Here is a 23,642-nt window from a genome sequence, read left to right on the forward strand (position 1 = left end):
TGTTCTGGGCACTTGGAATAATGTAGAGAATAAAACAGATCAAACTCCTCCTCCTTAAGCTTAAATTATGGTGGTTATTACGCCAGTGTATTTTAAAATAAATGTGTGTATATATAAATTTTCCATAAGTGAAAATTAACAATTTTTCTATTAGGGGTGAGAGAGGAAGTCTAATGGGGATGACGGAAATACATTTAAATCAACAAAACATATTAGGTAAGATGCTGATACATGCTAAAGAGAATAAAGCAAGGAAGGGGAAAAGTATTATTAGAAAGAAGCTGTAATTTAATAAGGTGACCAAGGAAGACCCCACGAGAAAGGAACATTTGAATAAAGACCTGAAAGGAGTTTAATGGGTATCTACTGCTGAATCACAAATATCCCCCCAACTTAGCAGTTTGAAACATCAAACATTCACTTTCTCACATGGTTTCAGTGAGTCAAGAAGCTGGGATTGGCTTAGGCAGGTGGTTGGTTCTGGTTCAGGGTCTCCCACAAGGTTGCAGTCAGGATGTTGGCTGGAGCAGCCTCACCTTGAAGGCCTGACTGGGGCTGGAGAAGCCACTCGCAAGAATGCTCACTCGATGGGTCTGGCTGGAGCCAAAGTTCCTTGCCATAATATGGCAACTGACTTCCCCTAGAATGAGTGAGCTGAGAGAAAGGAAGGCAGAAGCCACAATATTATAACCTAGTCTCAGAAGCACAATCCATCATGACTGCCAAAATCTACCGGCCTCACAGACCACCCCTGACAGAACACGGGAGTAGACAACACAAGGGCATGAGGACCAAGAGATGGGTGTGTTGGGGGCCATCTTGGAAGCTGCCCACCACAGAAAGGAAGGAGTAAGCTGCATATAAGTGAAGAAAGAGAATTCCAGGCGGAGAGAACAGAAAGCAGAAAGGCTCAGAGACAAAAAATATGTCATCTTCAAGGAGCAACAAGGAGGATGGTGTGGTTGAAGATGATATGGGGGAGGGTATAGAACAAGATGAGGTCACGGGTCAGATTGGATCATCCAGGGCAGTAGTTCTCAAAGTACGGTCTCTGGTTTAGCAGTACCAACATTACCTAGAACTGTTAGAAATGCAAATTCTTAGGCCTAGTCCTAGATCTACTAAATCAGAAACTGTGGAGGTGAGTGTTCTCCAGTTGATTCTGGCATACACTCAGGTTTGAGAATCACTGCTCTAGGAAGTTAAAAAAAAACATTGCAAGAACTCTGGCTTTAGCCTGAATGTAGGGAAAATCACTGCAGGGTTTAGAGCAGAGAAGTGACATGATTCAATGGCCACCTCCCAGAAGGCATCCTGGACTGAGCCACCACCTGTCCTTAGTACGCCTGGTACCCCAGATGTGTCATTTGTAGATATTGTCTCTCTCTGCCCACCTGTCTCTGTAGAGGTTGAGACAATCTGAGGTTCTTTCCTAACACCCCACAGAAGGAGCAGCAAGAACTGAGGGAGCTTATGGCCATGAATTGGGTAGGGTCATCCGGGGGCCTCTGCAACTCTGCATATGGCCCTGGCAGTACCACCTCCACCTCTAAGAACAAAGATGATGCTGGGATCCAAGGGTCTCACTCAGGCAGGGTCAGGGAAGGGGCCGCTCACTTGTACAGAGGGCTTGGGAAAGAGCAGAGCCAGAGGTGGTCAGAGGAATTCTAGAGGGACTGTCCAGAGCTGTCTACCTGTCCTTCAATCTTATTAGATCACTTTTTTACTAACCTCCTTACAGAATGCAGACCTATGCAGACATACCAGGAATCCCTGGGCATTTAAAAGGAGATCAACAACCCAAACTTGGGTTGAGGGGTGATGAGGATTGACTGGAATGTTGGAAAAACATGGCTCATCACTGAGCCAACAAGTGCTAGTAACTAACTGCCAACTCACAGGTATGAGTCCATCTTACAGTTGAGAAACCATAGGTAGGTGCTAAGAAAGAGGCTTTGTCAAATACAAAGTCTGAATGTTCAGGATCCAGAACCTAAGCACAGATACCTCACAAGGCTCTGGGCTTGTTTCCCAAACTTGGTTACTCATCAGAACCCCTGGGCCACCTGTTATAAATACAAATTCTCAGATCTCACACCTGGAGATGCTGGTTTGGTAGGTTTGGGGAGGAACTCAGAGACCATCATTTTTATCACACAATCTCAGTGACTGACCAGATATGGGAAGAACTGGTACAGCCCATAGTAGGACAGTCATGGAATCCAGCCACAGATTAGGAGGTATATAGACTGGACAAATGCCCCAGGGGTGGGTCAGACTTAGGATCAGGCAAGGCATATGAACTCCCCCCACCAACTGCCCACTGTCTCCACCCCAATCAAAACATCAGGTTCATAACATCTGTCCCCAGAGAGCAAATGCTTTGATGTGAGAATGTATCATCTATTTCAATTTCCAGAGGTGCTCTAGGAATTAGAGGAGATCGCCACAAACCCACTAGCACGACTGAGTTTTTAGAGTCTTTCCTAGAATAGATGAGGATGAAGAGGAGAGAGAAGACATGAAAGCAGTGAGTATTGTGGTGAGGGAAGCCAAGAAGGGCACAGGTACCAGGCAGAAAGTTCTAGAGATTGGGCACAGGTAGCAGCAGGGGTGAGGGGAGGTCCAGCAGGGCTGGCCTCCTTCTCAAAGTCTTATCTTACACCCTTGAGGGCAAAGTCCTGAGCTAGAAGACAGGAAAGATGAATTTTAAGCAATCGTGTTCCCAGGTGCTTGGTAGGATAGAACTGATGGGGGAAGGGAGACGAGAGCCAGCATGGCAAGAGCCCAGGTGACCCGATCGTCCAGTCCCTATACACCTTGTCAATGTCACTGAGACTTTTTGAGCACTGGGAAGGGGCACAGGGAGCTCAGAGCATCGTTCCTGCTCCCGGGGAGTTAATAGGCTGGCTGGCTGAATAAATCTTCCTGCCTCAGCTACAGCACCTGATTTCATACCCACCCCTTCCACCAGATGTATTCTGAGAGCTGGGGCTGCATTAATGAATGTGTGCCTGTCTCCTGGGCACCAAGTATGCTCAGTAAGTATTTAATGAATGACTGAAGATTTGACTCAAAGCAACTATTAGAACTAAGTTCAGTAACATGACCAATGGCTGATTTTTAAAAAATACACATGTGTATGCATGTAGATAAAAAAAAAAGAAAGATAAAGAGACAGAGGGGAAGACGAAGAAGGGGACCAGGGAGACAGAGCTCAATTCCCTTCAAATAGTATAAATTACAAATCAGTGAGTAGCCCAATTTTTAGAAAGCAAAAAACATGGGTGGTTTGCAGAAAAACAGTTACAAACGATCGATAAACAAGGAAAGATGCCCGTTGTCACTTGAAATTGGAGGAAAACAAACTAAGACTACATGACACTATTTTTTTACCCATGGGATAAATAAGATCTTTTGTGACTCCTAGTTAGCCAGGATCTGCAAAAGCACATGGGAATGCCTCTCTTTGAAAGGCAAGTTAGCAATATCTGTCCGAATCCCAAATGCCCATATTCTTTGACCTAATAACCATTCTAAGTGTGCAATAATGTAAGCATAAAGGTATTTTGTGGAGCATTTTTTGTTAAAGGGAAAAAACTCCTGGGAAACAACCTAAATGTCCATAATCACAGGAAACTGATTATATTGTACTGACAGGATGGCTAGAAGCTGCTAAAATGAATGAGGTAGGTCTGTGGGTGCTGATGTGAAAAAGATCTCCAAGACCTACAAAAGGCTCATTCTTATACAAACGCATAAATAAACTGCACATGATTATATATGCATGGAAAATTGCTGAAATAATACTCATAAAGCATTTGATCTGGTTCATTCTTAAAAATGAAACCAAAGTAAGGAGACTATACTTTTAAAGTATTCCCATTTGAGTACACAAGAAATTTCCATAATAGGAAGACAAAATTGTGTGGTGTAGTTGCAGGAATAAAAAGAAAGATCCATGGGAAAAGATGAACATGAAACAGACTCAAGTAGACTCGCTTAGCATATGGTAAAGAGGTGCTTCTTAGGGCAATGGTGAAAGGCTGAATCAGCCAATCAATGCTGTTTGAATGATGGGCAAACTATTCAGAAAATATTAAGATAGGTACATTCGTCACACATTTTCTGAAATTAAGTTCCATATGGATTAAAATTTTAAAGGGGGAAAAATAGTCCATAAGACTCCCGGAAGAAAATATTACCATCTTTTACTGGTAAAGACCTTTTTAAGTGTGACTTCAAAGGGTAGATATAGTAAAAGGAAAAGATTGGCTAATCTGTCTATTAAAATGGAGTTTTCAAAAAAATCAGTCTGAATTATAAAACATAAAAAATTAAAATTATTTGCTACATCTGATGATACAGGAAAAACTAAACAGTGTCTCCTACTCTCTACTCAACACCACTCTCAGTACCTCTGACATAATTTTGTAGGGGATTTCCCCTACATACCAACCAGGTAATTCTCCAGCAGACACCAGCTGGGTGTCCTATAACTTAATGCTAGCATCATCTACCTGGAGATAGTGTCAGATCTCACAGGTTGGAGGCTCAATCCTACAAGACTGTGCCCCTCTTTAGATGCCAAACACAAGTAGTAGGTTGTCACCTATACTTCTGATAGATCGGCTGTAAATTCTGGTTTGTCTTGGGTTCAGTTAACTTGCCAAAGCAGCTCACAGAACGCAGGGAAACACTTTACTTCCATTTACCCATTTATTACAGAGAATATGACAAAGGATACAGATGAACAACTGGATGGAAGAGATTCATGAAGCAAGGCACGTGGGAAGGAATGAAGGGCTTCCACAATCCCTCTGGGCACAATACATTCCAGGTACCTCCATGGGTTCGGCTACCCAAAAGCACTCTGAACACAGTCCTTTTAAGTTTTTATGGTGGCCTCAATATGTAGGCATGATTAATTTTATTATTGACCCTTGGTGATAAACTCCACCTCTCTATCTCTCAGAGGTTGGGGTTGGGGAGGCTGAAAGTCCTAATCCTCTAACTGTGTCTTGGTTTTTGTGACCAGCCCCCATCCAGAAGCTACCCAGGGGCCCCCAGTCACCAATCATTTCATTAGCATACAAAAGATACTCTTAAAACTCTGGATATTTCAAAGGTTTAGGCCAGGAACCAGACAGAAGACCAAATATGCATTCCACAATATCCCACTATACCTAATCAAAACCCTTCTCTAAGAACTGTCCAAACCCCAGGATTCCTGCTGTGTAGACCCACATGCCATGTGCATGACTACTTGCCTACTGCTAGTTGGACCTATCAGGAGTTGTAAAGAACACAGCTTGGGGCTACCCACCTTCCACCAAGAGTAGCCTTTTCTGTCAAATGCTTCTGAAGAAGAAAAGACAAGCTTGCAGAGAGATGCAGGAGGCGAACCCAGAGAAAAAAAGTGGCATCAGACAGCATAAGGAAGGGACAAACGTCAGCACCTGATTTTCCAGTCCTGAGCCTGCACTTCTGTGAGATACCCCTATATCCCTCTAATAAATGCCCTTTTTCCATAAGTTAACATGGGTGGGTTTCTAGTACCATAACCATAATAGGACAGTCCCTGCTCAAGAAATCCACCAAACCACACTGCCCTGTAAATGGCTAATACCAGTCCAGTCCAGAAGCCATTAGACTGACATACAGAACAGTCTTCTAGGACCATATTGAAATTTGGCTTTTTAATAGGCCTCAAGCAGAACTTCCATAATCTCTCCATGGAAAATCATACCATACAATTTCTTCTTCTTCTTTCAAAACCTTTTCTCCTCCCATAAAGTGGTCCTTTCCACTTATACATCATCTTTTTGTTGTTGTTTTCTGAGATCAGCATTTATTAACTTCAATTGCTCCACATTGCTAATCCTTATATGGAGATTTTCCAGTAAAAGGTGTGACTTTACATTTATAAATAATGCTCAAAATCACTGCAAGTGTTGCTTTTCGCAGGACTTGGGAAAATTGTCAGAAAGAGTTACAGTTATTTTAGGCAAGAGAAATAAGCAATAATCTCTCAGGTGCAGCCACAAAAGCAATTGCAAATCTGCTGGATTCCTGCGGAAGAGGAAGACCACTCAGCCCTGAGACTCAAAGCCTCCCTGAGGCTCCTTCAGGCACATAAGAAAAGTCCTTATCATCCACACTGCAAAACATGTACAGGAATTCTGGGCAAACAAAGCAATTCTCAAACAACAAAAAGGGCATTCAGGATACAGAAGACCACACAAAATGGGGAAGAACTAGGTAGCATTTTGTAGATGAATGAAATCAGATTCCTTGGGAAATTGCATGAGCAGGTTTAAAAACCTCTCTGCAAAGAGGACTGAAATATTCATTCAGCAAAATGGGAGGATGCTAGGACCAGGGGCAGCCTTCAAAGTGGGCTTAAATGATTCTGAGCACATCAGAATCCCTTGGATGGCCAGTTAAAACATAGACTGCAGCTGTTAACCCTTTACTATGACTTAGCCTGTTTCATACTGAGGTGGTCAGTTTCGAGTCACGGTCCTTCAACTGAGAGAGCATCACAGTCTGGAGGGGATGTTAAAATGCAAATTGCTGGGCTTCAGCCCCAGAGTTTCTGACTCAGTAGGTTTGGGGTAGGGCCTAAAAGGAAGGGCTGGGATATAGCACAGCTAACAAGTTCCCAGGTGATGATGATGCTGCTGGTCTGGGAACCACACTTTGAGAACAAGTGGTCTAGAGGAAGACAAGGAAGGTCAAAGTTCTTTCTGCAATAGATGCTACCTTTATCCAGGTGTTGGAGGTAGGGCATAAGAATCAAAACAACTCACAAATTACTCCTGACTTGAAAGCTCCCGCCATTTCCACATAACAGGATGAAAACTGCAGAAACTACGTTAGGTTGGTCCAAGAAATGAAAGAAAAGTAAATCCAACAGGGTGACTTACCTGAGAGTAAACAAATACAACAAATATTCAAGTCGTCTTAAAAGCTGCTTCAGGATTTTCATTGCTACCTCTAAATCCTGTTCGTTAATTAAGTCCCATATTTGCATGCAAGGTAATAAGAGTTCACGTTTCCTATGAAAGAGGGTGGAGACGTGGTGTTCAACAGCATCATGTACCCTGGGCCCTTTCTGTCCTTCTACTTCCCAAGGCTTTGCCTCTGCTCTGTCCTCTCTGTACTATTTTCTGCAGTGACACCCAACTCCCTGCCCCTCACCAATGCACACTTCTGGCTTTCATATACCAGAAGCAGAAAGCAAGTGAAGTCTCGATCTGAGGCAAGGAGGAGTCGTCTCCTCACCTCCCAACCTGGTGCACTCCTCCTTTGGTGGCAGAGAGAACATGGGCCAGCTCATCGTTGGACTCCTCTCACACCATATTAAAAAGACCTGAGTCTTTTAAGTCTCAGGTTTGTGCAGCCTGGCCCTGGAGCAAATCCCTGTTGGCCAGAACACAAGACCACTTCTTTAGCTTAGCAGTGCCCAAAGATAAAACAAGAGGATTCAAGCTGGGAAGAGGGAAGAGTATGCGAAGAGAAAGAAGGTTGAGGCCAGCCATGCTGGTTCAAGTCTGTAATTCCAGCACTTTGGGAGGCTAAGGTGAGGGGATTGCCTGAGCCCACAGATTCGAGAACAGCCTGGGCAACTTGACAAGACCTCATCTCTACAATAAAAATAAAAAAATTAGCCAGTCATAGTAGCGTGTACCTGTAGTTCCGGCTACCTAGAAGGCTGAGGCAGAAGGATCGTCTGAGCTCAGCAGGTCGATGCTGGGGTGGCCATGAGTGTGCCACTGCACTCCAGCCTGGGTGACAGTGAGACTCCAACTCAAAAAAGAAAAAAGAAAAGAAAAAGAAGGTTGAGAAACAAAGAAGGACAGAGGAGGATGAAGTGTTATGTGGGGAATGGGAAGCAAAAGAGAGAACCTTAGCACTAAGCTCAAGTCCTCGCCTCTATTTCAGAGAAATTATTTTTATCCTACTTAGAAAAGTAATACAGGCCCCAAAAAAGAAATGTTACAGAACACAGTAAAGTAAAAAGAGAATCCCATGACTTGGAACAAAACACTGAACGAGCACCTTCCACTTGGTGCAACAGCACCTCATGGGGCTGTGGGAGCACCCAGTCAGCAGGAATCAGTAGAGAAGGGAGGTGCGGAGCTGAGTGGCCATCAGGGTCTGTGCCTCAGGGGAAAACACAGAGACTGAAAGGTTTTCAGAACTAGATTCTCTCTTTAGAGATGGGGGAACTGAGATCCCAGGATCCTGCGGATGCATAAAAGAACTTAATCCAACAGGAAAGAGCAGAGCTGCAGGTAGGACCTTTGGCCAAGTTCTTTCTAGTATAATTAAGAGCAGCCAAGAGAAGGATCCAAGTATTTGAAAATCAATTGTTTTAGACGTGCAGAATTGTTTTAGAAGTGCAGCTTGCACCAAAACAACAAAAATCAGAAGAAAAGAAAAATAAATTTCTCTTGGAACTACCATAATTGTGGTACCCAGACAGCTCTTTCAAGCAAGAACTCAGACCCCATATTCACTGAGGGCCTGGCAGTGCAATGTGGAAGCAGGCTACCCTTCCAACTGCTCATGCTAGCTGGACCTCACGCCAGGAATCGAGATATAGGGGACATACTAGGTGTGGTGGTGGCTGACGTCTGTAATTCCAGCATTTTGGGAGGCTGAGGCAAGAGAGATTGCTTGAGGCCAGAAGTTCAAGACCAGCCTGGGAACATATTGAGACACTCTACAAAAAAGTATATTTTTAGTATTTTTTTTTAAAAAAAGGAGATGTATAGGACAGACTACAACCTCTCCACAGCATCACAGAGGGCACAACACCACTGGTTTGGCTAAACTGTCCCGAAAGAAGCACTAGTGGCATGTTACACCTGGATAGGGGAGATATATTAGTTTCCTGGGGTTGGCATAACAAAGTACTCAAACTGAGTGGCTTAAAAAACAGAAATGTATTGTGTTACAATTCTGGAGAGCAGAGGTCCAAAGTCAAGGTGTTGGCAGGGTTGGTTCATTCTGAGGGATGTGAGGGCGAATCTGTCCCAGGTCTCTCTCCTGGCTTGTGGACATTCCTTGGCTCACAGGTGCCCTCTGCCTTGGGTCTTCACATCATCTTCCCTCTATGTGTGTCTGTGTCTGAGTCCACACTTCTCCTTGTTAGGAGGACCCCATCATATTGGATGTGGGTCCACCCTGCTCCAGTAAGACCTCATCTTAATGTGATCATTTGCAAAGACCTTATTTCCAAATATGGTCACATTCAAAAGTATGAGGGGGGGGGGGTTAGGACTTCAGTATCTTTTGAGGGACACAACTCAACTTGGAAGAGGAAGCAGAAGGCTGGATCTGGCTGGGGATGGCGGGAGAATGGGATGGAGGTCCAGCTAACACATGGACATTGATCCGGGGGCAAAAAATTTGGAGAAACAAGAGACAGAGGAGTCTGGTGGTTCAGCAGCAGGGAGTGTCTGGCACAGCCCTGAGGGGTAACAAGAAATCTATTAGCCAGCAAAGAAGAGCTGCTTCCGCTCCAACCTCCCTGTCCCAAGTGCCCCTAGTCACCAAGGCCCCCAACTGGATCCCTACAATCTGGCCGCCAAATGGGTTAATGCCAAGTTTTAGGGGAGGGAACAGGCCCTTACTCTAGCATATCAGTCCCATAATCCATGCCAGTGGCAGACCATGTTGTGACAGGAGCTGGTTCTCCTGGGGCTGAGGGTATCTTTGGGTGTACAGATAGGTGTTAACTACAGCCGGCGAGAGGGCAGGCACTTCAGTCCACAGAAATTTCCAGGATGCCTACTTTGTGCACGACAGAGTCCATGATCTGCCCAGGGATGACAAGACCCTCTGTGGGTCTCAGTGCACCTTCTGCGCTGCCGGGCACAGCACTCGGGAGTGGGCATGCAGGAAACACTGGCATCTTGCATGACTAACTTCTCACCCTGTTTTCTTCCTCCCACACCTCTTGAATGAGTACTGCCTACTTTGGAATCCAGCTCAGACTGAAATAACAAAAAAGCTGTTACCCCACTCTGTGGTCTTCCTCCAACAATAAAGATCTCATCAACAGGAAATCATGCCAGCTTTACATTTGGAAGCACAGTCTCAAACAGTCATGGGTGATGAAAACCCTGGGGTTGTGACTCCTGGTTTCCTCAAGTTTTTAGAGCCAGAAGGAACTTTCAGGGGTGCATTCAAGTAAGAAAGAAAATTGACTCCAGCCCACAAGGAAAGTCTCATTTTAACAATCTCATATCCACTTCAGAAAGCATTTAGTCTTTGCAAACAAGTAGCCATTTGCTTTGTGTTCGCCCACACCACTCATGTAAGAAGCCATCCAAGTGGATAATTAGAGCCGGGCACAGAGAAGGCATTTAGCAAACACTTGTTGCTTGATAATCAATTCACATGGTCCTTGCCCACTCACTTATTAGAATATAACCTACAGATAATCTCCATTCGTGCTAGGCATTTCACTGACTCCATGGAATCTAACCCTTTAAAAACAGCTGCAGCAGTTATATCTGAACAGACTGCCCTTCCCGGGAGTCTGAACGTCCTGCTACAACCAAAGGCTCATACAAACCTCAAAAAGGCAATTCCTGCCACAAATATACCAAACACACAGGAGAGCGCAAGAAAAAGCCAGAGAGTGGGATGAGTTTTAAGATCCCTCTTGAAACTGATACTTCATAACTGTTGATAGTGAGTCATTTCGCCCTAGATTTTTTATTTTCTTGCTTGGTCCCCTTTCGTAACTTCCATTTCCAAGTGCATTCAGAAAGTATTTCTCTGACCTTGTGTGATCCTGCCCCTCACCTGCAATACTGGATGCAGAACCATGAGGCTCCCTCTAACACAGGGCCAAAACTCACCTACAGAGCTGGACACAGAAAATACATCCATGAAGCCCAACTGAGTTGTGGTTTTTGTTTTGTTTTGTTTTTCATCGCAGGTAGTGGCAACCTTCTCAACTGCCTTATGTGCGGGTAGGAAGGTGGACCAGGTGGGGCCACATCTTAGGATTCTTGGAAAGAAGACAGGTATTCAGATGTTTATTAAACAGAAAGCAAATTTACAATGTTAGCAACTAATTGAACATTTTAAAGTACTGTGTAGACAGAATAAAATGCTTCTGTGAAGAGTCTTTAGCCTGAAGACAATACAGAGTGTGACATCTATCTGTGTCTTGGCAGGACAGCTCACCAGGATTCCAGAGGTCCTGACCCTGCCCGACTGCCATCTCCTCTGTCCCCTTCTCCCTGCCTCCTGAGACATTATAATGTCATTTGTTTAGGGAGTCAGTCATCACAGACCAGCACTCTTGAAAAAAGAGTTCAAACCACGCAAACAGCATTTCTTATGGGTACACAATTCATAGTCGGCCTGCATTTTCTCTGGCCTTTAATCAGTGAGTACTGGTTGATCTAAATGGCTGGTAGAGATCCTTACAAATTATCTTTTCCTCGCTGGCAGATCCCTCCCACTGGACTCCGCTAAGCCACCGGGTCTCTTCAGTGCAATGCAAGGTAAAGAGACAGTGACTATATACTGGGACACGCTTCCTAACCCAAGCAGAGGTTAGGATACCCCAGTCCAAAGGTCTCCAGAGAAAGAAAAAACTTGACAACTCCTCCAAACTCCCAAGGCCTGAACTGTTTCACCCTAGACTCTAAGTTCCTCGAAGGCAGCGAGGTTTGTCCACATGCAGAATGCACAAATGAAAATGGTGTAAAACCTAATTCTTTGACTTAGCCTTAGCTAGAAACAAAGTTAAAAGTCTGTGGGTATTTCTTTTTTTTAAAATAGCCAAAATGCTGAGATCAAAACAATTTTTTGAGCTATTGACTCAAAAGTTTTGAAAATGTAGGACCTGCCTCTACATTATGTTATAAAAATAAGAATAAAGGCTAGAAAAGACACGCAAGTCAGCTACCCTGGCAACACTTAAGAATATAAACACCAGCCAGGTGAAGGGCCTTTCTTGGCAGTTTTATACTCATTCTAAATCTTGTCACCATAAAATTGAGTTATTATTTGTCTTCAGGTAGCTCTTCCATGAGATTCTAAAATCGTTTATGGTTATATAACCTTTATAACCTTGGGACTATCGTGCATATGTACCTGTTTAAAGAAAACTGTAGTTTCTCATTACACTTGTACAAGAGAAAATTAGATCTATATTTGCTCTTCAATTTTATAATATTTGATCCATGGACTCTGCCTCTACCCATTTTGTTCTTACTAAATGTCCTTGCAAGTAAAAAGTAGATGGGGACCATTAGAAAACACTTAACAATGTAAAGTAAAATTTTTTTTACTCCTTCCAAATAGCAGATTCTGATTCAGTAGATCTGTGGTGGGATCTGTGTATTGTTTTTGCTTGTTTCTTTGTTTTAACCAAACTCCACTTCCTAGGTGCATCTGATGCTACCCAAAGTTTGGGAATCAAGCAGAAAGACTCCCTGACATCTAAGGAACAGTTCTGAAGGATGCCAAGAAAGTCACAAACTTGCCTGCCCACCATGCCCACACATGCCTGTTTTTAATAACAATTTTATTGCAATATAACTCACATACCATAAAATTCACCCTCAAAAAGCATATAATACAATGGTTTTTGGTATATTAAGAGAGCTGTATAACCCTCACCACTATGTAATTTTAGACTATTTTCATCACCTCAAAAAACAAACAAACAAACAAAACCCATACCCATGAGCAGTCACTCTCCATTCACCACAGACTCCAGACCCTGGCAGCCACTAATCTAACTTTCTGCTTGTAGGATTTTTTTCAGTCTAGGCATTGCCTATAAATGGAATCATACAGGATGTGGCTTTTTGTGTCTAGCTTGACTTAGCATGATGTTTTTGCGGTTCATTCATGTTTTAGCATGTATCAATCAGTACTTCATTCCTTCTTATTGATGAATAATATTCCATCATATGGATACACCACATTTTGCTTATCCATTCATCAGTTGATGGGTGTTTGAGTCATTTCTGGCCACTATGCATAATACTGCCGTGAACATATAGGGGGATGTCGCCCAGAACACCCAGAGTTATATTTTGGAGGACAGTTCCCTCGTAGTACAGGCTTCCCCCACTAAGTAAGTATTCTAGGAACCCATTGGCATCAGTGTACCAATTAGCGTTGCTGTTAAGAGGCTGCATTCAGCTTCACCGAATTTTTTTTTTTTTTTTTTAAGATTCTTTCAGTGCATTGGCCCATTTCATGATGGGTGATTTATGAGCACACCTGCCCATCCCACCCTGAGTGTTCAGCAGTTTTTTGGCCACAAACGGCATGACCCCCTTGCTCCACCCTGCCTATTCACCCAATCTCATCCCAAGTGCCGTTTTTTTTTGTTTCCCTAGATGAAAAATGTCCTCAAAGAGAAATATTTTGCTGATGTAGAAGAGTTAAAACAAAAAACGGCAGAAGCACTAAAAGGCATCAAAATTAATGAGTCCAAAAACTGTTTTGAGCAGTGGAAAAAACACCTTGATAGTTGTATTGTATCAAAGAGTACTTTGAAGGTGATCATAAGGATAAATACACAATTTCTTATAAATAAATTCTGGGTTTTGGGGGGTCTCCTCTTGGGTATGCATAGGTTTTTATGTGGACATATGTTTTCAATGGTTACCTGGGGTATAGAGCTAGGGGTGGAACTGCTGGGTCATATTCCATACATTCCTTTTTGTTCCACTTCTATATCTGAGCTGTATACAGCTAATAGCCAATGAGGAACATTCTCACATTGTTTACCAATAAGCAATCTTTTGCAAAGTAATTCAACTTCCCAGAATAGAGTAAACAATAAAATCTGTCTCTTTTGTCTTTGTACATATGTGGGCCTTCAAGTCACTGGTAGTGTGAATGACTCTCCACTTGGCATTTGTCACAAATGAGAGAGTATCGGTCTTCAAAACTAGTGAAAAATGAGGGGTGTGTTATACACTTAAATACTACCTAAACATTACAAATTAGAATGGATGCCCTAGAAGAGAAAACAAAACCCACACAGAAGCAGATTAATAGTAAGCTTTAAGGTCTAACAGCCTTCCATTAAAGAAAAATAATGAAGCCAAATCAGGATTCATATAAATTAGGCTAGTGTGCTCGTTCTCTCTCTCTCTCTCTCTCTCTCTCTCTCTCTCTCTCTCTCTCTCTCTCTCTCTCTCTCACACACACACACACACACACACACACACACACACACACCCATACATACACACTAATTTAATCAACCAAATGTGGCCGATGCAAACATTTCTTTAGTCTCACATTTGCTCAATACAGATGGACAGAAGAAAATAGACGAATGCTTCTGGGTGTAGAACCTTCTGAGGGCAATTTTTATTAACAAGGAATTTTCAGAGCTGTTCTATTTGGGGAGTTAGAAAAGGATCCAATTATTTGTAACAAGGAAAAGCTCAGAAAACCCTTTTAAAAAGTGTTCTACTGGAAAACTTACCTAGAAACTCACATTAGTTCCTGGCATAATAAAATTAAATGGGAACCTACTCATTAAAAAAAAAATTGAAACAAGAAATCAAGAAAATTGTTGACTATTTGGCAAATGAATTCAAAGCTCAAAGCCTGGTTTAGTCCTTCAAGCTTCACTCACAAACAACAAAACATTTATAGACATAGATTCTTTGTCAAAAGTCCTTAAGAACAATTCCCAGCACTTCTGGGATCTGGCTGAAAAAGATGAGTAGGTTTTCCTTAAAAATAATTTTTATTTCAGATTATTTTTCTTTATCTACTCACCTATAAACTCATTCTTATTCTAAATTAAGTTACTACCCACCCATGCCCCTCCTTCCGAATACTGAGGCAAAAAGGAGAAGATTAGAAGCCTGGGGGTCTAGTCATAGCAGGGCTTTTTTGTTTGTTTGTTTGTTTTGCTTTGTCTTGAGGAAGTCTCACTCTGTCGCCCAGGCTGGAGTGTAGTGGCATGCCCATGGCCACTGCAGCCTCAACCTGCTGAGCTCATGTGATCTTTCTACCTTAGCCTTCCAAGTAGCTGGAACCACAGGTGAGGACTACCACCTAATTTTTTTATTTATTGTAGAAACAAGGTCTTGCCAAGTTGCCCAGGCTGGTCTCAAAGCCCTGGATTCAGGCAGTCCTCTCGCCTCCGCCTCCCAAAATGCTGGGATTATAGGCTTGAGCCACCACACCCAGCTTCCTTGTAAATGGCCAGATAACTTGGAGTAAGTCTTACCATGTGGCTGACTCCATTTCCTTATGTGGAAATCCAAAGACCAGGGATCATCAAATGTCTTCTGTCAAAGGTCAAATAGTAAATATTTTCCGCTTTGAGGGTCACATGGTCTCTGCAACTACAGATACCCCTTGACTTATGATGGAGCTACATCTCAATAAACTCATTGTAAGTTGCAAATATGTCAAGTTGAAAATGCATGCAATACATCTAGCCTACCAAACATCATAGCCTAGCCCAGAAAACCTTAAGCATGCTCAGAACACTTCCATTAGCCTACACTGGGCAAAAACAGTAAAGTGTTGAATAGTTGGTGTAATTTTTTGAATATTGTACTGAAGTATGGTTTCTACTTAAGTACAGTATCACTTTCATACCAAGTAAAAAAAAAATAATTAAGTACAATTTTCTCAAATTGGGGATTGTCTGGACTCAACTCTACAATCTCAGTGTAAAACCAGCTATAGACAATATGTAATCAAAAGGGCATGGTTGTGTTCCAACAAAGATTTATTTATACAAATGGGCTTTAACTTAAATTTGGCCCATGAGTTGTATTTTGCCAACCCTGCGTTAGAGGACTTCGAAGGTCTCCCCCAGATGATTATGAAGTAAGAGTCACTGGCCACTGAAACCCACTTTTACAAATGATTAAGTCGCCGGGTTCGGTGGCTCAGCCTGTCATCCCGTGCCTTGGGAGGCTGAGGTGAGTGGATTGCCTGAGCCCGCAGGTTTGAGATCCACCTGGGCAACTTGGCGAGACCTCATCTCTACAATAAATCAAAAAATCAGCCGGGCATGGTAGCGCATGCCTGTAATTCCGGCTACTTGGAAGACTGAGGCGGAAGGATCGCCAGAGCCCAGCAGATCGAGGCTGCGGTGGCCAGGAACGGCTACTACACTCCAGTCTGGGTGACAGAGTGAGACTTCAACTCAAAAAAAAACAAAAAACAAAATGATTAAGTCATCTGGACATTGAAGACATGTGCACCACAGCACTTAGTTCTAGGAGAGTCTCTGCACTGGGACATAGAAATTGGACTTTTCCTTATACTTCCCTTAACAGCCACTTTCTATTTTGGTTGGTACCTCACTCATGCTCTGTTTACCTCTCACCTTGGGCTTGGATGAAGCATTATTCCAGAGGGTAGAATCAAGCTTTCTGAGAGGCAGCTCGGAGTCAGATAATACAACCCAAATATGTAGGGAAATAGCTTTCTAAGAGGATAAGCTTGGCCATTGGGAAATAGGAGACAAGAGGGAGATGAGCAGACAAAACAGGTCTGCTTTCCTACCAACTACTCCAAGGCCCAGTTCCTCTTTGCAGCCCTTCCTGAGAAGTGAACACACCTACTGGACAACCTGCTGTGTCTCTCAGCAACTCACTTGCAAACACTAGCCAGCACCATGTGGCATCTTCCCAGCCCCAGTTCCCTTTCATATCCACCCTCACTGCTCTGGGTGAATATCTCTTAAATAAGGTGTTAATACTTAATCCTTGCCTCAGGTTCTGCTTTCTATCAAAAAAGGATTAAGATGCTGCCTCAAATGATCCTCTTCCTTTAAAATTAAAAGATAAAGATAAAATAAAAGAAATAAAACTACTGAATTTAGAGTGTACAAAGAGTCATAAATATGAGGTAAAATACTGACTTACACATTAAACAAAACTAATCTTGGCCTTCAATACTAGCTTTAAATACCCCTATAATGTCCAAATGTCAAAAATGTATCCTAAACAACATAGGTCAGTATCTCTCCAAAAAGAGGATCTGAATACCCATAACCTCTCACTGGTAAGTGATTAGGCATGCATATCTGGCCTCCCAGTTATAAATGAAACAAACAACGTTGTGCTACATCTTTTGGAATCTAATCATCAGTTGTGTAAGTAAGAGGTCCCTCTTACCACTGCTATGGTCTGAATGTTTATGTCCCCCCAAAATTCATGTGTTGAAATCCAATCTCCAATGTAACAGTAATAAGAAGTAGGGCCTTTAGGATGTAGTTAAGTCATGAGGACTCCAGACTCATGTATTATAAAATATCTTAGCTGGGCGTGGTAGCGCGCACCTGTAATTCTGGCTACTTGGAAGGCTGAGGCGGGAGGATCGCCGGAGCCCAGCAGGTCGAGGCTGTGGTGGCCGGGAGCGGCCACTGCACTCTAGTCTGGGCGACAGAGTGAGATTCCAACTCAAAAAAAAAAAAAAAAGGCTATTTAAGATAATTGGTTTGTTTGTAATAGCGGATATATGTCAATTTTAGAAAATATACTTTTAAAGTATTGCATATAGAAATATTTTAAGTATTTGCTATACTGTATTGGGCTTTTAACACCTGCTGTAAAAAGAAAAAGTGAAGAATTTCGAAAGGTGGATGGTAGCAGATCAGAATGGATAGTATGGATTTTCTATATAGCTGCTAATTATGTAGCAAATTATAGTTATCTTTAAACAATTGATGTAATGTAAATGCATTAATTTTTTATATAGATATAGCCTGAAAATGTCCACATAGGCATAAATAATTGTATAAATTGATAAAACAGTTTTACTCTTGAAAGAGGTAAATTTTAGAGCTATGAATTTTTAAAATAAGCCATTTCAGAAGAAATCAAAACCTAAACATTGAAAATTTAAAAATCAAAACTTTGAGACTAGTTGAAAAGAAATTCTTTGTATGTGAGGAAAAATATCTTTGTAACCATTAGGTTTTTATGAGTGATTACTTGTGAATATGCTCTGCAATAAAATGTAGCATTTAGCCTGAAATGTCCTTTCCAATCCAATAAAACACTTTATTTTGAAATAAATAAATAAATAAATAAAAAAATAAAATATCATAAAAGGATTAGAACCCTTATAAAAATATAAGGATTAGTGCCCTTATAAAAGAGGCTCAGGAGAGTTTATCTGCCCTTCCACCATGCAGAAGAAGGTAGCCCTCTATGAACCAGAAAGCATGACCTCGCCCGACACCAGATCTGTCAGTGCCTTGATCTTGGACTTCTCAACTTCCAGAACTATGAGAAATAAACTTCTGTTATTTATAGGCCACCCTGCCTATGGTAATTTTGTTATAGCAGCCCACACAGACTAAGACTTAACTAGCTTAACTTCACAGTAGCTCAGGTCTGTGACAGGGTAGGCTTCTGCTAATAACTCACTATTCATGAACTAAACACAATCCCAACTTTTCACAATAGAGTCAACTTTCGATGGGAATGGAACAATTTCCTAGACAGTGCACGACAAGCAATTTCCTGATGATATCGGAGAAACTGGAATTCCTGAGGTTGAAGTGAAGGCCACTCTGCATGATGAAATCCCCTGGAGAATCACAAGCTGTGGGGGAACAAGTGATATGGGGACTTCCCGAAGTCTCATGGAGCATGTGCTGATGATGTTGGTGAGTTTATAACAAAGCAACCGCATTTGTGCATTAACTAAACCCATGGAAACTTCCTGTCAGTCATCTGGTCCAACATAGTTTACTAAATTATCTGTGTTTTCCCAGTGATTTAAAATAGCGTCCCTACCATAAGTCTGATTGATCTGTATTTCAGTCTATCTCTGACTTCTCCTCTTTGACAGTCTTTTCTTCCTTGCCTTTCATGACACTACCTTTTCCTGACAATTCCTGCAAAGTTTCCTTGGGTCTTCTCTTAAATGTTGTGTGGCAAGTCTCCCTCCTACAGGCTTGCCCTGGTGATCTTTGCATCCTCCCAATTTAATCTCTCTGCTCATGAAGCATAAATCTTGGGCCACCACGTGTGGTTGGGCAGGTTGGTCAGTATGCAACAGTGACCAGGCAAAGGGGCCAAGCAAGGATGAAATCCATTCTGCTATGCGTGCCAGCTGTGCACCCACGTGGCTCCCCAAGTTCCCATCTCTAGCCTAGACATCCTCTGAGTCACAGATCCATCCATCCAAATATATGCTAGCCATCTCTCTCTGAATGTCCCCCAAGGAACCATACGTGCAGCATGAACTCATTTTCTTTCTTTCAAGCCTGTGCCTCTCTCGTGTCCCCTACTTTCACTGCATGGTTCCATCAACAAGGCAGAAAACCGGGAGGAGTTTGAGTGCTCCTTGTCCCTGACCTGCCATATCCTGTCTGACAGATCAGCTCCTACCCTCTCTCCAGTCACTGCTGTAGAATTGGTATTTGACCTCATTATTTCTCTTCTCATTTAGTCCGTTGGGCTCCCTGCTTCCTGTCCTAAAAGCCTTCACTCTGCTGCACAAGCAACCTTGACACAAAATTCTGATCATGTCATGCCACTGCCTAGAAACTTTCCATGACTTCTCGCAGCCCACAGGATAAAGACCTGACTCCTCAAAATGCCTCAAGGGACTGCTGACTCCCTCTCACCTCTTTGTTCCTGGTCAGTGCCAAACACAAATCAGCCTTGCCTTTGCTCATGCAGTAACCTCAGTTGGGAATGCCTGCGTCAAGGGGCCCCTCCTTGAAGGCTTGGTTGATTACCCAAATAAAGCTGACTAAACCTTTCCTTGAGCCCCCCAATGTCCACGCTAATATCCATAACACTTATAGGTTTATATGTTTCTCTAGCCGCATTTAAACTGCAGGCTCTGAAAGCAGAGATGGCACTTTGTTTGACTTTGCATCCCCAGAGCCTGGCCCAGTGGCTAGCACTGTGACAACCTCACCCATAAAATCCTAAATGGATGTGAAAATAAACACAGTAGCCAAGCCAAGATGATACACATGAAAATTAAACCTTTAAATTACCACCTGGTTATATTTGTATGTGGTATAAAATCGGGACAGAACACTATTATGCCCAAGTTCCCTCTGAGAAAGAAGAGATTAGGGATTAAGGAAGGAAGACTAGAAGCATTAGAAAGAAAGGCAGACAGACAAAGAGGAAGAGCTGTGGAAGCACGGTCCCTGTTCTAAGCAGGACGTTCATCTTTTCTCTTTTTCTACATTTCTTTCAAACACTTCTAGTCTTCTTCCTCCCTTAATCCCTAATCTGGCATATTGATGAACTGCCAGCTGGAGAGGGAGGAGGAGGAGTGCTTCAGCAAGAGTCCATGCAGAAACAGATGCAGCTGGTCCAGCAGTGAGGAGACACAAACTTAGGTACCTCCAGGAGTTAGAAGTAAGATAAACACAGGTATGAGAAGAATGAGTGACTATTCTGATAGATACTTTCCTGCAGAAAGGCAGTCAGATTCAAAAATCATAAAAATATCTTAGCAGCCAAACAAAACAGGTCTAAGAAAGGATTCCAGAGGAGAGTCAGAAAGATAGCTGCTTGCTTCTTTCTTAGACTACTGAGCGGAATCCTTAATATGATGTTCAAGGCCTGCATGACCCTTACAAACATGACAGGCTCTTTGCTGTCAGGGAGACATTTCCTATCCCAAACTCTTCCCATCTAGCTGAAAGATACCTCCTCCTCCAGGAAGTCACCCCTGAGCCCCCAGGGGTACTTCTCCTTCACAGCCTTTCTCATGATTGTAATCAAACAGGTATTCATTTAAAATCTGCTTCTACTATAAGAAGATAAGTCGTTTGAGGGCAGGGATGTTTCACTCTTCTTATTATATCCCCAATATTCAATACTCTCTCGACCGTACATATTTGAGGCCCAGTAACTATGTGTTGAATGATTCAATCAATCAGACAGATAAACAATGAATTAAGCAATTAATGAATAAAACTGGCATGTATCTAGAAAGCAAGATCGAGGATCATGCCCTCAGCATAAACAAGAAGGGGAAGGATGGTCCTCCAGTGGCCGAAAGATAACCCAGAGAAGGGGTCACGGCCTGTGGGCAAACCCAGCCCACTCCCATTATCAGATGGCCCAGGGCACTTGCCAACTAAGATCATCTTTTACATTTTTAAGCAGATGAAAAATAATCAAAAGAAAAATGACATTTCATAACACATAAAAGTTACTTGAAATTCACATTTCGGCATCCATAAATAAAGTTATACTAGAACATAGCTACACTCATTTATTTACAAAGCATCTATGGCTCTTTTCATGCTATAACAGTAAAGTCAAATGGCTGTAACAGAGACCATATGACTCTCAAAGCCTAAAACTACTTACTACTTGGTCCTTTCCAGGAAAAATTTGCAGACCCCCTGGCCTGGAGCCTCCGTGGGCTCACGACATCCAGGACCTTGAAGCAAGTTCTGACCCAGTGGCATATACTCAGGTCTGAGTTCCAGAAAAACAGTGTCTGTTGATGCAAAATGTGACTTAAGTATCCATGAATAAATAGAGAGCTAGATAACTTAACGGTAGCATACTCATGCAATGGATTATTACATAGGTATTAAAAGAATGAAGGCTGGGCACGGTGGCTTATACCTATAATCCCAGCACTTTGGGAGGCCAAGGCAGGAGGACTGCCTGAGCCCAGGAGTTCAAGATCAGCCTGGGCAACATGGTGAGACCTCGTCTCTACAATAAATCAAAAACTTAGCCAGGCATGGTGGTGCGTGCCTGTAGTCCCATGAACTTGGAAGGCTGAGGTGGAAGGATTGCCTGAGCTCAGCAGGTTAAGGCTGCGGGGGCTGTGATCATGCAATTGCACTCCAACTTGGGTGACTCCGACTCAGAATAAACAAACAGAATGAATTAGACCAAAAAGTACGAAGTATAGGAAGGCATCTACAACACATTGTCAAAGTAATTTAAAGGACATATAGATGATATTTTCTAACTTATTTTAAAAAGAAAAAGTGTACATATGTTTAAATGTGCAAGAATATGATTCTCTGGAAGGATATGCATGATAAATAGCTCTGGGGAAATGAAACCAGGATTTTTACTTACAAACCTTTTGTACGTACTGAATTTTTTTACCCTGAAAATATACTATTCTCTAATTAAAAAAAAAAAAGACAAACAGATGCTGATTTTAGAAAGCCCTTCTCCCCCATGTCCCTTCACGATAGAGTAGCTAATTCAGGACAAGAATGGATTCAAATTCTTGATGATCTCAAGATCCCATGGCCTCAATTCTGCGTTTTGCAGATGGACGCTGCATATAAACACACTCTCCTCTGAAACTTCGAGTCTTGGGTAACAGTGCAAAGCTGTTCATGTGTTTGTTTTGAGAAACGTAAGATTAGAACGGTTAGAAATAGTCCTACTTCTCTTTTCCTAGAAACTCCGTTAGCTCTTCACTTACACCACCCCTCTTGAGCTCTCAGAAGGTCAGGTTGCCAGGGGATATAAATAAGCCAGCCACCCAGAACAGCAGCTGTCAGCAGCCTTCTTTGTGTCTCCTCTAAACAGCAGCTGGCTCTCCTGTTACCAGGACCTCTCCCAGTGTAGGCTCATAATCATAAGCTACATGAATGATCCCCCAAGGTAGAAAGAGGTGGTCATGAAATCAGGTGGGCAGAGGAAAGAACTTAGAGGCCAAGGCTGAGTCAGCAAGTGGATCTGGGTAGGACGTCACATTCTGCCTTTGGCACGCATGCCTATGATTCCCACCAAATCTAACTTTTCTTGGTTTGGGCCCTCTCAGTACTCAGTCTGCTCAGTCTTCTGTTTTAATGACTTCCCCAAGGTAATTTCCTTGGGGAGTCATGGAGCTCAGAACACAGGGCTATTAGCTGGTTTGCCCTGCCCTGCCCTAGACCACAGCCTGCAACAGTGCCCCTTGCTCACTTTGTCACATAATCTGCTGCACTATGCAACCTTTTTATAGATCATCTTCAGCCTACTTCTGGAGGTCTTGAGGTCATTTGAAGACCCAGGAAGTCCATATTAATTCACAGCATTCAAGTGTGGTCCTACTCAACTCAGAAATGCACATGGAGTCTATGCTATCTGATGGGATAGATAATCCATAGGTAGACGCGATATTTCCCAAAGAGTATTCTGAGAAATGTCAGCCAGAGAGACACTTAAGGAAAAAGACATTGAATTGAAATTAGAAAGCCTTACATTTACAATTCTTGTTTCAAAGATTTAATAACATCGGTACATTCAAAATTCCAAGAAATCATGTAGTAGCTTAACTGGTTAATTTTATTCAAACCAGCTATTGGTCATAGAAGCTTCTGAGATAGTGTTTGGAAAACACAGCCCCAGATGATGAGGTTGGATCAACAAAGATAGCCAGGGAAGATAAGATGTAAGGTTCCAAGGACCACCCAAACATTGAACCGCAGCCTAGCCTCAGAACATACTCCCAGAACTATAGAGCCAGACTCAGCATCCCACCACCCAGCACTGTGGGGAAAGCAAGACTCTACTGCAAGTCCTGGGCACACACTTCAGGAAAAAAAGCACCAAAACAGAGGGGTAGAGGAGAGAGGGAAAAAACTGCCCTTCCAGAGAGACAGAACCCCAGGGGGCTTGTGCAGGATGCTTCCCTGAGAGGCACCAAGAGCA

General features: G+C 42.6%; 1 protein-coding gene across 1 annotated transcript in view; it reads right to left on the reverse strand.

Moving 5' to 3' along the window:
* The window catches only part of GAS7 (growth arrest specific 7), a 247,056-nt gene that overhangs the window by 70,887 nt on the left and 152,527 nt on the right, over nucleotides 1-23,642 (reverse strand). The gene's annotated exons all lie outside the window — the stretch shown is intronic.

The sequence above is a fragment of the Carlito syrichta genome, unplaced genomic scaffold, assembly GCF_000164805.1.
Source record: "Carlito syrichta isolate Samal-C Ts95f unplaced genomic scaffold, Tarsius_syrichta-2.0.1 Scaffold315198, whole genome shotgun sequence".
Taxonomy (NCBI): Eukaryota; Metazoa; Chordata; class Mammalia; order Primates; family Tarsiidae; genus Carlito; species Carlito syrichta.